The sequence below is a fragment of the Podarcis gaigeae genome, assembly GCF_964106915.1.
Source record: "Podarcis gaigeae genome assembly, chromosome: 7".
Classification (NCBI taxonomy): Eukaryota; Metazoa; Chordata; class Lepidosauria; order Squamata; family Lacertidae; genus Podarcis; species Podarcis gaigeae.
The window spans coordinates 72,089,383-72,104,657 of record NC_139683.1 but is presented as its reverse complement, the minus strand read 5'-3'; the positions used below and the strand labels follow the sequence as shown (position 1 = coordinate 72,104,657).

The 15,275-nt window shown below is 40.5% G+C and overlaps 1 protein-coding gene and 1 long non-coding RNA gene across 9 annotated transcripts in view; one reads left to right on the top strand and one right to left on the bottom strand.

The window, feature by feature from the left end:
• Positions 1–15,275, top strand: part of LOC310848415 — a 667,736-nt gene that overhangs the window by 197,604 nt on the left and 454,857 nt on the right. The gene's annotated exons all lie outside the window — the stretch shown is intronic.
• Positions 1–15,275, bottom strand: part of CDH10 (cadherin 10) — a 396,680-nt gene that overhangs the window by 85,593 nt on the left and 295,812 nt on the right. The window contains exon 1 of one of the 8 annotated variants that reach the window (XM_083747258.1): positions 4,581–4,603. The exons of the other annotated variants lie outside the window; for them this stretch is intronic. The gene's annotated coding sequence lies outside the window, so the exon portion shown is untranslated. Of the gene's footprint in view, positions 1–4,580; positions 4,604–15,275 lie in introns of those variants that run through there. 8 annotated transcript variants of the gene reach the window in all.

Here is a 15,275-nt window from a genome sequence, read left to right as displayed (position 1 = left end):
GCTCCCGTTGCTCATTCCCTGCTTCTGCCAACCTAGGAATCAAAAGCACAAAGTACAAGTAGATAAATAGGTACTGCTCCAGCGGGAAGGTAAACAGTATTTCCGTGTGCTCCTCTGGTTTGCCAGAAGCGGCTTAGTCATGCTGGCCACGTGACCCGGAAGCTGTACGCCAGCTCCCTCGGCTGGTAAAGCGAGATGAGCACCCAAACCCCAGAGTCATCTGTGATTGGACCTAATGGTCAGGGGTCCCTTTACCTTTACCTTTGCCATGTATGCCACCTCAAGGTCCTTGGCAGAAAAGTGGGATATTGTGATCTAAAAAGTAGGGGTAGCAGCTCCCAGTCTCGTGTAAAGGTAAAGGGACCCCTGATCATTAGGTCCAATCACAGATGACTCTGGGGTTTGGTGCTCCTCTCGCTGTACCAGCCGAGGGAGCTGGCGTACAGCTTCCGGGTCCAGTCATGACTGACTCTGGGGTTGCGCCTCATCTCGCTCTATAGGCCGAGGGAGCCGGCGTTTGTCCGCAGACAGCTTCTGGGTCATGTGGCCAGCATGACTAAGCAGCTTCTAGAGAACCAGAGAGCGCACAGAAATGCCGTTTACTTTCCCGCCAGAATGGTCCCTATTTATCTACTTGCACTTTGACGTGCTTTCGAACTAGCATTAAATTCTGGTCGGTGTAGCTTCAGCTGTGGTTATTAAAATAAACCAGAGTAGTTCTCAGAGTATTCAGTCACTCTCTTTCACACACACACACAGGCATTTACAAATTGCTGCCATTTTTTTTATCTGCATGTGACTTAAAGAATGAACTACAAATTAGGAAGCTTCAGGTATTGCATCTGCATAGGTGGCTTAAAACAAGGCACCCTCATTCAACTGAATGGTTGTAAGCATTGCTGGGGCAATTAAGAGAAAAGTGTTTCAAATATTCTAAAATACAATGGAGAACCTTTGAACTACAACTCTGTTGAGCCCTGACCATTGGCCCTATTGGCTGGGATTAATGGGATTTGGAGTCAACAGCCTCTGGATTGCCACAGCTTTCCCACCCCTATTTTAATGCATGGGATAAATGCTAAGCATGGTTGTGCTGCTGTGATACATACTGGACTGAATTCATGTTAACCGTACCCTTTTACTTCTTACCCAACTCATCTGTTGATGAAATACGAAAGTTGAGCTTCATGCGTCATCTGAAAGTGACGGGGATATTCACACCAAAACTACTGAAAACAATGTGCATTTTTGCATAGGCCAGAACTTGCAGCAATGAGTCATTCAGCTTAACGTCGAATTGTAAATGATTTGTCGCCTTGTATAATGTGCATTTTTTAGGGAATCAACTGAGCTGTCTTCTCTCAGAGAAGATGCCTGTAGACCATATCTAATGAGTATAACAGCTTGAATGACACAGATTGGAATCCAAAATACTATGCCAGTTACAAGTTGTTACATTTCCCCTGAAGTCAAAATTACTTGATATATGGTGTGTGTGTGTGGGGGGGGGGGGTTATGTGCCCATAAAAATGTCTGTGCGCACACACACACACACAGCTCTAATGCAGGCTATAAAAAAGGTAAAGGATCCCTGGGCGGTTAAGTCCAGTCAAAGGCGAGTATGTGGTTGAGACACTTATCTCGCTCCAGGCTGAGAGAGACGGTGTTTGTCCACAAACAGCTTTCTGGGTCATGTGGCCAGCATGACTAAACCGCTTCTGGCACAATGGAACACTGACAGAAACCAGAGCACACATAAATGCCATTTACAATCCTGCCACAGCAGTACCTATTTATTGCACTGGTGTGCTTTTGAACTGAAAGGCTGGCAGGAGTTGAGACAGAGCAATGGGAGCTCACCCCATGGCACAGATTTGAACCTCTGATCTTCTTATCAGCAAGCCCAAGAGGCTCAGTGGTTTAGACCACAGCGCCAACCACTCCTTATCATGCCTGACTAATATATTGGACTGCAGTCCTAACAGCCCATGTGGGACAGAGCCAAAGATGCCCTGCAGTTGTGGGAGCAGCAGATTGTATCCACTCTTCCCTGGCACTCTCCAGAACCTGGCACCCTGGCGCCCCACGCCACTAGCCTCTATGGGTAAGACGCCCCTGGGTAGTGATAAAGCAGGCTATCAAATCCAAACTCCTCCTCCTCCTCCTCCTCCTCCTCTTCTTCTTCTTCTTCTTCTTCTTCTTCTTCTTCTTCTTCTTCTTCTTCTTCATGCTGACTGGGGCTGATGGAAACTGGAGTCCAACACCCATATATCAGTGATTAAATTTATTACATTGTCCTGCAACTAATTTTGTTCTCTCTAAAGGTTATCACCCATGGTCATGCATCCTTCATTATAGAACATTATCCATAAAATACCTGTAGCTCACAGCCATGGTGTGAATCTTATTGCAGGTGTGGTACTAATGCTGTTGATAGATAAGCTTTGGACTGAACTAACTCACTGTAGTCTTCCTAGTAATCTTGCGAGAAAAAATGGGTTTACCAACCATGCCCTTCCTTTTTCTGTAGGGATATTATTGAGAAATTTACATGGGGGAAAACAAAGGCTCTTTGGTTTCAGATAACCATTATGGTACAACATCACTAAATTATAAAGCGTGATGAAACATTTATGTTGCCCAAAACAGATGTAAATTGTTAAGAATAATGGTTTAATTCACACAGAAATGAAAAATGTATACAAATTAATGAAAGTTTAAAATGGAAAATGGGTAAATGTGGATTTCTGAAGGGCTGCTAACAATGGAGTTTTTCCAATGTTATTTTCTAAAAGACTCTGAGCTCCTTAATGGGTTAATGATTAACTAACTGTTCACTGGTAGCTAACATGTGAGGGTTGTAACCTGGTATCATGTGAGAGGTATTGAGTTGCAATCTTCATTTTAAAAGGAGTTGCCTTGAGTCTTTGTCTTCCAAACTCAATAGAGTGAACATGCAGATACAGTTGTCTCTCTGGATGCTACAGAGAGAACAATGCAATGAAATGGTTGCTCTCCTGAAGTGAGAGCAAACAACTTGAAGGCTGGAAAGCAGACTGGAGAAAAAGAGAGGGTCCTTCGCTTTGTGATAGGAATTTTATGGTCTTAGATATGTGATAATGTTCATAAGTGTACCAACCAAGCACATACATAGGTCAGCACAGGAAGGCCAACCTGGAACCATTTTGACTCCTAAACTGACCAAATCTTTTCTCTGCAAGGTCAAAATAGAAAAGCCTCCCAATTGTCTTTTCCTTCACAAATCCTGTCTTAAGGGTATGTCTGTGTTTGATTAGGGTGTGAGCCTGTGACATGGCCCAGGAACTAAGTATTTATCATTACAAAAGACTGGCCAGGCTACCCAGGAAATCGAATCAAGTAACCTGCCAGACAGCAGATAAACAAGGACAGGAGAAAAACAATATTAAAATTTCTGTTTAGACCGCCTTTTCTGTGATGTAGGTGTGATGTATCTGAGGGGTGGTCTTAGGTTATGCCCCTTCTGTGATGTATGTATGATGTTTCTGGGGGTGGTCTTGATCTACAGGGTGGCAATTTCAAAAGTCTTTATAAGGCCTTGCACACCATTTTTCTGGGTCCCTCCTCTCTCCTGCGGGTGAGGGGAGCACCCTGTTGCAACAGATCAATAAAGGCCAAGCCTACAGGCTGCTGTTTTGCTCCAAGTGATCCTGGTTGGTGTCTTTGTGTTTTGTCCAAGGGAGCCCTCGGATTTTTCCGTTAACAGCTTATAGGGTTTTTTTTAATTATTATTTCATATTCGTAAGATGCAGAGCCTGTGCTGGACAGCACATGACATTGTATAGGTATTTTTGATGTTTTAATTCTGTTTTAAAGAAAGTTCTATCGGAAAGTTTAAATCATATTTCCATGGGCCTGGATAATGTTTCATTTCCAAAGGAGTCAGTTCTTATGCTTCCAGTTGCTTCAAACTGCAATATTCAATAACTGCAGCATAAATGAAACATATAGGGATTTTTAGTCAAACTATGATGCCAGAGAGCATACACAATCAGACATATATGCCCCTATACATCAAGGACAATTTGTTCGTGGAAACAAGACTCCCATGTGCGGATCATTTGTCTGGGAAAATGACATCCAGCAATCTGAGAACCGCAAGCACATTCTACCAGAGAGATGGTCTCTGCTGTCATTTCTGACAACGTCCATCACTCATCGTGAAGTGAGGGGGAGCTGATTCTAGGTACCCTCTCTCCTGGTCCTGCCAAGTGATAATCAGCTCTGTTCAAGATGACAGCAGCATTGAAGATCCTCATGTGCATCGTCAACAAACATACAATCTCCTGCTGCTCATGGAGATCTTTGGAGGATGTTTTCATGTGGTGCAAAGATTCTGCTTCAGGAAAACATTTCCCTGACAGGTGGTGTACAGATAGATGCACATTTTAATATTTATATAGCAGAAAACACTTGGCTTTATTGCTCAAAGTTCAGTATGTGGCAAGAAGGACTGCCCACTACATCTATAGCTTTTTTTTTTAAAAAAAAAAAAAAAACAGCAACAACAGATTAATCAAATGGAGCACTTTTTGGACTACCTGTGTGAGAGGGATACACTTTACACAGGTCTGTTTCTTCGCTCCTAGCTTCATAGGCATATATATTCCACTTTCCGCACTTTCCCATTTGATGTCGAAGTGTTGTTAAATTTCTCTGGGGAAATAATTCTTGGATGTTAGCAGTTGTTATTGAATTTCCTTCTTGTTAAATTAGGTCAGTGGAATGAAAGCTTGGATGGAATTTGTCGAAGTTACAAAAGTAGCTAATGCACATGGAGATGGCAGGCAAGGCTGCTTAATGGATTCCTATAGTAGTTTCACGTCTCTCTTCCACCCCTGGCCTGCCATATCTACCCCTTTTGAGACTCCTGCTTGAATTCTGTTTGTTGCCTTAAGTGCAGGAACTTTCATGATCACCTAGCTGAAAGCAATGGTGTATTTCTGTGCATTTAAAAAGCCCTGGTAATCGAGAGCAGCCGTGTTCGTATAGTGAACACAAGGGAATCTTTCCCTTAGAAAACTCTTAAAACATAAAAGTGTTGTCATAAAGTCAACAAGACTCACTCTGTGCTGTGTTACATTGTAAGTACAGTTTAGGTAAGCAACCTTTAATGCACTAAGCATTATTTTTTACAGTACAAAAATAACTTCTGGATATTTTCATTGTGTACTGGTTAAAGTGTATGCATAGTATAGAAATAATTTGACAAGTTAATAATTTTAATCCACAGCAAGACTGGGTAGTGTGGAGCCCTGCAAGGCCTAGCCTAAAATATTCATTTTTCGGAGTTTCCTGTTCCTGTTCTCTCTCGAACCCATATATACCATATACCCGGGGATATTTAACCCCAACCACACTGATCTAAGGTATTTTATTTGTCTTATTCAAATGCTTTTGGCTTCCTTCAAAATTCCTCAAATTTTCATCTGAGGGGCAGTCTTCAAAATTATTATTATTATTTCAGTGACCTAAGAACATATGAAAAACCCACACCAAGAAATTCTGCTACAGTGGTACCTCAGGTTAAGTACTTAATTCATTCCAGAGGTCCATACTTCACCTGAAACTGTTCTTAACCTGAAGCACCACTTTAGCTAATGGGGCCTCCTGCTGCTGCCGCACCGCCAGAGCCCGATTTCTGTTCTCATCCTGAAGCAAAGTTCTTAACCTGAAGCATTATTTCTGGGTTAGCAGAGTCTGTAACTTGAAGCATATATAACCTGAAGCATATGTAACCTGAGGTACCACTGTAATTGCATCAAATGAAAATAAATTCCTCAGATTCTCCATCTGAGGATAAACTCCCACATTTATTTCAAAACTGGTATGCGTGCATGCAAAATGTTTCTGTTAACCTCATGTGCATTCCCACTTTCTCTCTTTGTTCTGCACCTACACAGTACTCCATATATTTCTATCGGCCCACCAGCTTAGGTCCAGGTCATAAAGGGATATGTACTGCAATGGGATGTTACGATACATGGCTGCCTCATCTTTCCCTCATTCCCATATGTCAAGTCTGGAAGAAAGCAGCTGCACAGTTAACCACATATGAACCAGCATGCTGCTCACACAGCCATAAATTTCCCATCTGTGGCCTATAATATGCTTATTTTTAAAAAAGACAAACGCAGCATACAAGCATTTATGACATTATTTGCATCCTTATGCACCTCAGAACATAAACCAGTTTACATCTATAGCTACTAAAATTTGCACTGTTGCTTTCCAGTACAGGCAAAACCCTCTAAAGGGCTTGATTTCAGCTTCGTAATGCACACATCCTTTAATCAATGTTTGCTAACAACAACAACATGAAAGCTACAGTTAGGATGCACAGTTTCTCATCTTCTGTGTAGGAACGAAAGACAGTGGTATCTTGGTCCTCGAATGTAATCCATTCTGGAAGACAGTTCAAGTTCCGAAATGTTCATAAACTGAAGCACAAAGGACTGTCTGCAAATTCAATTGGGAAAATTTAAAAGCATGCAGTGAAAGCCATTCAGCTTCCAAGGGACATAAAAAATGGAAGCATTTACTCCCGGGTTTTCGGCATTCGGGTTCTGAAATGTTCGTCAATGGAAATGTTCGAGAACCGAGATACCACTGTAGTTATGATTATAAACCAACCACCAACAGAAGGGCGGGGAGCAAGGTTCACTGGCTTCTCACAACAATCCTCATCCCATCTGTAAGTCTTGCACACCTTTTTCCTGCATTCTGAGAGTCTCCATTTATTTTCCTCCTTAACTTTATAGTTGCAAAGAAAACCCTAAAGTCACGGGGCTGTAAAAATGACACAGGCTTGCCAAAACATTTGAAGTTATCTATGAAAGTATATTGTAACAAGCAAACCTCTGGTATACCAACTGCAGCAATTATTTGTTGGGCAAAACGCATACATAAACTGAATCTGCAATTTTGTATATAGACCTCCACCATCCAGTTTGGCTTCTGATATCTACTAAGGCAAAGCAGGTTAATTGTTAAGTATATTAAAATGTTGTCTGGTGTAAATCAAATATGATAGATAATTAGTTGCACAATTCTTATGTACATCGGAGAATTAATATATCATGCTAAATCTGTAATACAAATGACTATGGGGAAAGGTGTGGGAAAAAGTTGAACCAGTATAAAAGGATATTATTATTATTACCATAATTATTTATTATTATTATTTATACTCCACTCATCTGTCTGGGCTTCCCCAGCCACTCTGGGCAGCTCCCAACAGATTTAAAACAGAATAAAACATCAAATAATAAAAACTTCCCTAAACAGGGCTGCCTTCAGTTGTCTTCTAAAAGTCAGATAGTTGTTTCTTTCCTTGACTTCTGATGGGAGGGCATTCCACAGGGCTGGTGCCACCACCAAGAAGGCCCTCTTCCTGGATACAGGTAGTTTATGTTTATTATAGGAAGTAACTTGGATGATTATAAATTTGACCCTTTAAACACAAAAAGTGTCTGAAATAGTTGCACCTGATATTTATTCTGTTTATTAAGCATTTTTAATTTAATTTAATTTTTTAATGGTGGATGTCCTACGATAGGGAGGGCACAATATGCTAGCATGCTTTCAACAATCTAGATTAAAACTGAATGAACCAGGTTAACATTTCCTGTGTCCTCCAGGTAATTTCCTGCCCTGAAGTGTGATTTCCATTGAATGACACTGACTGCCTATAGAAAGACACTTTCTCCCTCCAGGGGAGATAAAATGTGGAGTCTCTGGGCATTTGCTTTTCAGCACTCTCACCCTGTCAGTCAGCTACTGAGTTTATCAGAGAAATGGAAGCAGTATAAAAACTTGGCAAGCATCTAAAAACCAGCCCTTAGCTCATCAAGAGTTTGCAGCGTCTGCTCAGGCTGAAGCCTTGCAGCTTCAGAGAGCAGAACCGGTTCACCAAGGCATGAAGATCTGGGGCATGGAGAAACAGTGCATGCTTAGGAGACTGTGTAATTTAATAATGTGCTCACTGATGTCTGTATGCAAGCGTCTCAAAGTTGTGCTACAGCCCAAGCATAAACCATGGAGAATACCATTACTGCTAATTAGATGGTGGCAGTACGAGTAAGCTCTCTTGTATAGACAGACAGGTGCCAACAGAAGAAGTCTCACGATGAAAATAATCATCTTCCACATGAAAAGTGCAGGGGAGGAAACACCTTTATAAAGATGAATAATTATTCTTCCAGTGAAATGCAACTTCCTCTTTATTTTTACTTTCAAAACCCTTTCCTTTATTATTCCCAGGGATGCTTGAGGAAATTTGAGCTATATGAAAGTACCTGATCTGCACTTCTTGGAATAATGTGGAGATCAGAATTTAGCTATGGGTCTGATTTTGCACTCCTCTGATCATTGCAGCATGGATGTGAATGAATCAAAAATGGCATTTGTGCTTAATGGTACATATTTTGATACAAAAAGTCAGTAAGACTAGTGAATTTTTTTCAAGAGTATTTTGCATATCCCTGCAGTGTCACCAGAGAAGTGTTGCCAGGACAGCATGATCCCCTGTAACTTTGAGTATGATCTCAGCAACTGAGTTCAAAAGGTTTCCATTTTGCATGGAAACCTCTCAGCATCCATCTTCCAACGACAAGAAAGTAGTTTACACTGGCTATACTCTATTAGCATAGACCATGAGAGTGGTTCTCCAGGGAGACTGGAACCTCTGGAATCTGCATTCGTCTTACTTTCTACCATGTTCCAACCATGTGACCCATCTATTGATTGGCTATTGAGGGTCCCGAAGCATCACAGAGACACAACCAAGCATCACATTGGCATGACAACACAGTACAGTGGTACCTCAGGTTAAGAACTTAATTCGTTCTGGAGGTCTGTTCTTAACCTGAAACTGTTCTTAACTTTAGCTAATGAGGCCTCTCGTTGCCACGGCACAATTTCTGTTCTCATCCTGAAGCAAAGTTATTAACCTGAGGTACTATTTCTGGGTTAGTGGAGTCTGTAACCTGAAGTGTCTGTGACCTAAAGCGTCTGTAACCCAAGGTACCACTGTAAATGCACTTGCACCCACTCAAGTTAGGGACCTGAAACCAAAAGGATGCACACACATCCTCCCTTATTTGCATCCCACTCACACCCTTTTTCATAGCAAGAAAGGGGACGTCCCATTAACTCAGAGGTACCCACTGTAGTTCTCTCCAGATGTTGACTACAGCTCCCATTATCGCCCATACTGGCTGAGGCTGGCAGAAACTGCAGTCTCAAACAATTGAAGGACACCATGTTGACAACCTCTATATTACTCTTCCCCTCCTTTGTTCCTCTGCAACTTTGAGCATTCTTTCTCTTACACACGTACGTAAGCCCTTAATGGGATTCCCAAGCTAGAACTGGCATGCAATCTGGGTTCTTCTCCTCCCCTCTTCTGTATTTATTATTTGCATTTATTATTTGCAAGGGCTTCGAGAGACTACATAGCTTGTCAGTACTTTTATTCCCCTTCATAACCTTTAAGGAAGGATTTTTTGAAGTGTAGAGGAGGCTCAAGGAGTCTAAATGAGTTCAGCCTCCCTTTATTCCCCCATCATAAACTTTTGACAAGATGCATTAGAGTTAGATTGTGTATGCAACTGAGGATTCATTAGGAACTAGGGAAGGGGAAGAAATTTGATTCCATTCAGATAAGAAGGTGAATGTAACTAATCTGCAGTTTCTGAAACAATGTGCTAACCAAAACACACCCATCCTTGAAAATTCGTATCTCTCTGAATTTTGTGATGCAGTTCTCAAGCCAGGTATTGTGTACAGAAGTACATACACATTTGCTGGGGTAACATTTGCATAAAAGTGCCTATATTAGTGGAAGTAAGTTAAAACATTGCTTTGCAAATATGTGTACATCGGAGAAATTGCATAGAACCGTTGTGTATTAGGATAACTCGATACTGAAGTGCTGGTGGATTTTCATGAGGATTTTTAAAAGAAAAGAAATTTCAAACTGAGGTGGAAACATGGAGAATTGAATTTATAACTGGGAAAATGAGAAACTGAAAAATGGACAGATTTGTCCATCCCTAGAAACAAACTAAGCAATCCCAGGGCCCCGGAGAATTGTTTTCTTGCATTTATATGCCCATCTTCAAATATTGCTGGGCTTATAGTCAGTCTGCCTCAATCTTCTCCAGATCCAAATCTCAATGGGATGTGTGGCTGCTCTCTTGTATACTGCCATTCAATCATACTAAACTGGAAGGCAAAGAAAGTGTTATGCTCAGGCAGGTTAGAAAATTAGAGCTACTGTATGAGATGTGCAGAAAAATTGCAAGTCATACTGAGCATCAGATTTGGGAGGAACAATATGATACCTACCCACCCTCCAATGTGATTTCTAGAGTCACAATAATCAGTATCCCAAAGCCAGTGAATGTCAGACTTGGGGAAGCCTGTTGAGAGAAGAATTGCTAAACCTGCTACACAAGCATCAACAGGCTTTTAAATCCAAGGACTAACACAATCTAATTGAAGCTGGTTCAGGTCTTAGCCAAAGAGGAATGCAAAATGCATCCTTTGGGGTCACGTATACTGTCTCCTTGTTATATTTATAAATATTAGCCATTACATTGGCATAGGCTTACAAATCCCACTACAATTTCACCTAAAGTCCAAAAGGTACTTCACAAAATCTTATTAATAAAGAAAAGTTAAGACTATACTGTACAAATAATACCATATTAGCAGAACTAGAATGATACCTGTAAGTAAAAAAAATGTAACAAATATTTTGCTGGAGTATATGAAAAAATATAACGCAAAGCTGTGTGAGAAAACCACGACGATATAAATAGTATAATAAGACGATTTGAAGTTTTATACCCAAAATTTTTATTTGATTGTTATCCTTTTGTATACAGTTTTTGTTTTTCTTTCTTTATCCTGATTCCTTTTCTTTCTTTTTTCTTATTTGCTTCTGTTGTAAATAATCTTTTGTGTCTGTATTTTAAACTAAAAAAGATTTACTAAAAAAACAAAAACAAAGAAAAGCTTTAAACTAGTAGAATTTCCTCAGTGTGCACACGCATCTGTGTGAGCATTTTCTATGGCAAAATCCAACTGTGGAAGGACTGCCTGAGCGACAACAACAGATGAATTTCAAGGGAAACAAAAGCATGTGGGAAAGGGGTAGGGAAATTGCTCAGCTGGGAAGTTTGTGTGTGCTGCACATCTTGCAAATATTTGACTGCATGTAATTTTCCAGAAGTAAAAGGCATCGATCCATAGGGATGATAATCTTATTTTTATATTGCAATGTAAAACTTTCAGGTTAGAACTATGGGGGGGGGGGATGCTGCCAGAATCCATGCCACATCTGAACCATTTTGAGGGGAGGGGGAGGGTTATGGAGCATCCCTTGGCAGCAATTTGCTAAACCAAGTATGTAATATCAGGTAGCTTACTAGTTATGTGCCTTACATCAGTTTGTCACTAGTCTCCAGAGTATGCTTAAAAGGGAGAGAGGGAGAAAGGGAGATTAGGAGTGCTTATATCTGCATGTACTCCATTAAGAAATTATCCTTTAAGAAGCTTTACAATGAAAGATTGCATTCTCCAGAGAAACACTGGGCACATGAGTCATTTTTTAACAAAAGGGAAAGCCACAATCTAGAAATCAAACCAACAAAAGTGTGTGTTGAAGGCTGCGTAGGTTCATTGCAAATAAAAGAATTCTTACAGAATGTTAATTTCAGTGATGTGGGATAATATGTATCTAGATCTGTGCATTGTTATTTTCATTATTTCGAAAAGAAACAACAACCTATTTGTGTCTGAGTTGCTCTGTTCTCTCTCCACTTTGAACTATGAAAATTCACTATACTGGAGAATTTGAAAAAAGCTCTAACTTTCCCCCTTCTGGCCAAAGTGGGTGAATTTATAGCTTAAAAAAAAGGTAAAGGACCCTTGGACGGTTAAGTCCACTCAAAGGCAACTATGGGGTTGTGGCACTCATCTCACTTTCAGGCCGAGGTAACTGCTGTTTTTCCACAGACAGCTTTCTGGGTCATGTGGCCAGCATGACTAAACCACTTCTGGCACAATGGAACACCGTGACGGAAACCAAAGTGCACAGAAATGCCGCTTACCTTCCCGCCACAGCGGTATCTATTTATCTACTTGTACTTCTGTGCTTTCAAACTCCTAGGTTGGCAGGAGCTGGGACAGAGAAACATGAGCTCACCCTGTCATAGGGATTCAAACAACTGACTTTCTAATCGGCAAGCCCAAGAGACTCAGTGGTTTAGACCACAGTGCCACCCACGTGAATTTATACAGCCAGTAGTCACTTCAGAATAGATTAAGCCTGCCAAATTGTAGGCAGAAGCACGCAGGGGTTTTCATGCAAGGCACCTTTAAAGGGAGCCTATAACTTCATTATTATCCAAACTGGATGCAGTTGACAGACACAGTCGATCCTTCTGAGATGAAGCCCACCAAATTTCAAAGCGGTAGCTGCAATGCTTCTTTCACAAGGGCAGACTTTGTCATTTCAGGATGAGTGTAGTAGAAATCGGAGGAGGCTGGGACACTGAAGGTGGGGTGGGGGTGGGGTAGCATTGATCCCCAGGAAAAACTGGGGTGGGATGAAGGGAAGGAAGAGGAGTGAGACCTGTGTTTGTGCACATGTTGGTAGAGGAGCAGGTCTTCCCATCTTTCCCAGTCTTCTTATGATCTCTGTGAATATTCCTAGCATTTTTAACCTGCAGTTTGATTGCTTCGTGCATAGTGCTGCTTAGTTTGTAAATCTAAATCACCAGCGGAGGGCCTGTGTTTTCCTTCGGCTGTTTGAACATGCTTATTAGCATTCTCTATCCTTTTGACTTTTCCTTTCTCTCTGACTCAGGGTTCTTTCCGAATTAAAGGATCTGAAAATGTTATATGGGCTTATGCAAGATGATTGAATCTCACTGAGGATAAATTATTGTAATTAAAACAAAGAAATCTTAACAGTACTTTCAAGAGTTGCTATTTTTTTTCTTCCCAAGTCCAGGAACGGGCCTTTGTGATGGGCCTGGAAGCAGGAAACCTTGTGACAACAGAATTCCATAGTGCCTTAAAAAACTAGCAAATTTATTGCCGCATATGCAAATCCACTTCTTTAGATGTGTGAAGCATTATCTTAACTTGCAAGAACACAGATCACTGGTTGGGAAGGACGTCAAATACAATGAGACCAGAAAAGTACAGATAGCACCAGGGTGGTTATCATTAACATTATCATGTTAATTTACAATGGACATTCTCAAAAAGCAGTAGTTGACACAGAAATCCTAGCATTGGTAATCCAGTTAATGGGGGAAGTGTGCAGTTGTTTCACACTTTCATCCCCAATTTTACATTGGTTAGGGAGATGGAGCTGTGTATTGACCTGTGTGTTTGATCAAACACGGAAGGGATTTTGACTTAAGTCAATCCCTACTTCTATAAAACATAAGAAGCTTAAATATATTTTGTGTGAATATCTGACTGACTGGACCAGAGGAGTAGTGATTAGGGAACTTGCTATTACACTACTCGGGACTGATGATGATGATGATTTATATTTATATACCGCCAGTGATATTTTTCCTTAATTTTTTTTTAGGGGTACTCTCATTTTGACTCAGGAAAATCACCATTTTATAGTTCAAATCAGGAAAAATAAATAGGTAATTGTACAAAAGTACAAAGATCCACAAAATGCTTAGGTACCCCTATGTACCCCCAGAAAAAAAGCATTGCATACTGCTCTTCATCACAAGATCTTAGGGTTGTTCACAATATAAAAATAACAAGGTAAAAGCACAAATAAATAGTTAGAACAAAAACAATGAAATATTAACCCTCCTTTCCAGAAAAATATTTAAAAGGCTGTAGAATGTTTATCAGTCAACATATAATATTCCTTAATATTGCTTCCCCCCCCCCCCCGAAAACATTTTGGCTTTCTGTAACTCCCCAACTCTTGTGTCTTTTTATCGGAACAATAGGAGCTTACAGTTTGCAGTATGGACTTTTTTTTTTCCCTTAAAGGAACTTTGGAGATCTTTGGTCATTGACTATTTCTTCTGACACTCTGCTTCTGTTTTCTAGATCTGTGTACCAGGGAATAAGCCAGGTGTAGCTTAAATAAAAATAGCTGTTCCTGAAGGTAGCATTTGCTCTTTATAGGTCTGATGTTTTCACATATGTAATGGTTAATTATACTGAGAAGGTATGACTTAGCTGTGGTTACTAACACAATTCTATTCATTTTACCCAGAAGTAAGTAAACCCCAGTGGAATAATTTTTAGTGAGTATGGGACCGGAGAACCAAATTGAATCTATTTCCCTTTCTGTTTCCTCTGTGTTGAATTTTAGATTTCAAGTTGCTCAGGGCAGGGGCCTGTGATAGGTACATTAAGGGTGGAAGATAACTTCTGTGCTTCCCCCCCCCCCATTGTATACAACTTCACCGTAATGACACAATAATTATATTAGTTGTCGCTGAATCGATGTTTTCATTAATCATCATTATTAAGATATTATCATTGCCATAATGTTGAATAACTCACTGGCTTCACCCCCACTTAGCCAACAAGCCACTCATTCTGCCCCCTGGTCCAAAAAGTACCAACCACCATTAACAATTAGTCAAAATAGAGTTGAGTCAAATGTATTTATCAGCATAGTATCTACTACCCAAGAGCCAATGAAAGGTTACATTTATTACATTGCTGCTGCAGTCCCAACTATTGAAATAAAACATCTATTTCTCACATTGTGAGATAAGCAATTCTAGAGCAAGTGTGGTGCAGTAGTTAAGAGTGGTAGTCTCGTAATCTGGGGAACCGGGTTTGCGTCTCCACTCCTCCACATGCAGCTGCTGGGTGACCTTGGGCCAGTCACACTTCTTTGAAGTCTCTCAGCCTCACTCACCTCACAGAGTGTTTGTTGTGGAGGAGGAAGGGAAAGGAGATTGTTAGCTGCTTTGAGACTCCTGAAGGGGAGTGAAAGGCGGGATATCAAATCCAAACTCTTCTTCTTCTAGGGTTATTTGGGGAAGTTTTTAATGTTTGATGTTTTGTTTTTAATGTTCTCTTGGGAGCCACCCAGAGTGGCTGGGGAGGCCATATGGGTGAGGTTTAAGTAATAAATTATTATTATTATTATTATTATTATTATTATTATTATTATTGGCATTTTTTTCAACGGTGAGGTGAACAAGCAGCCTCCTTCTTGA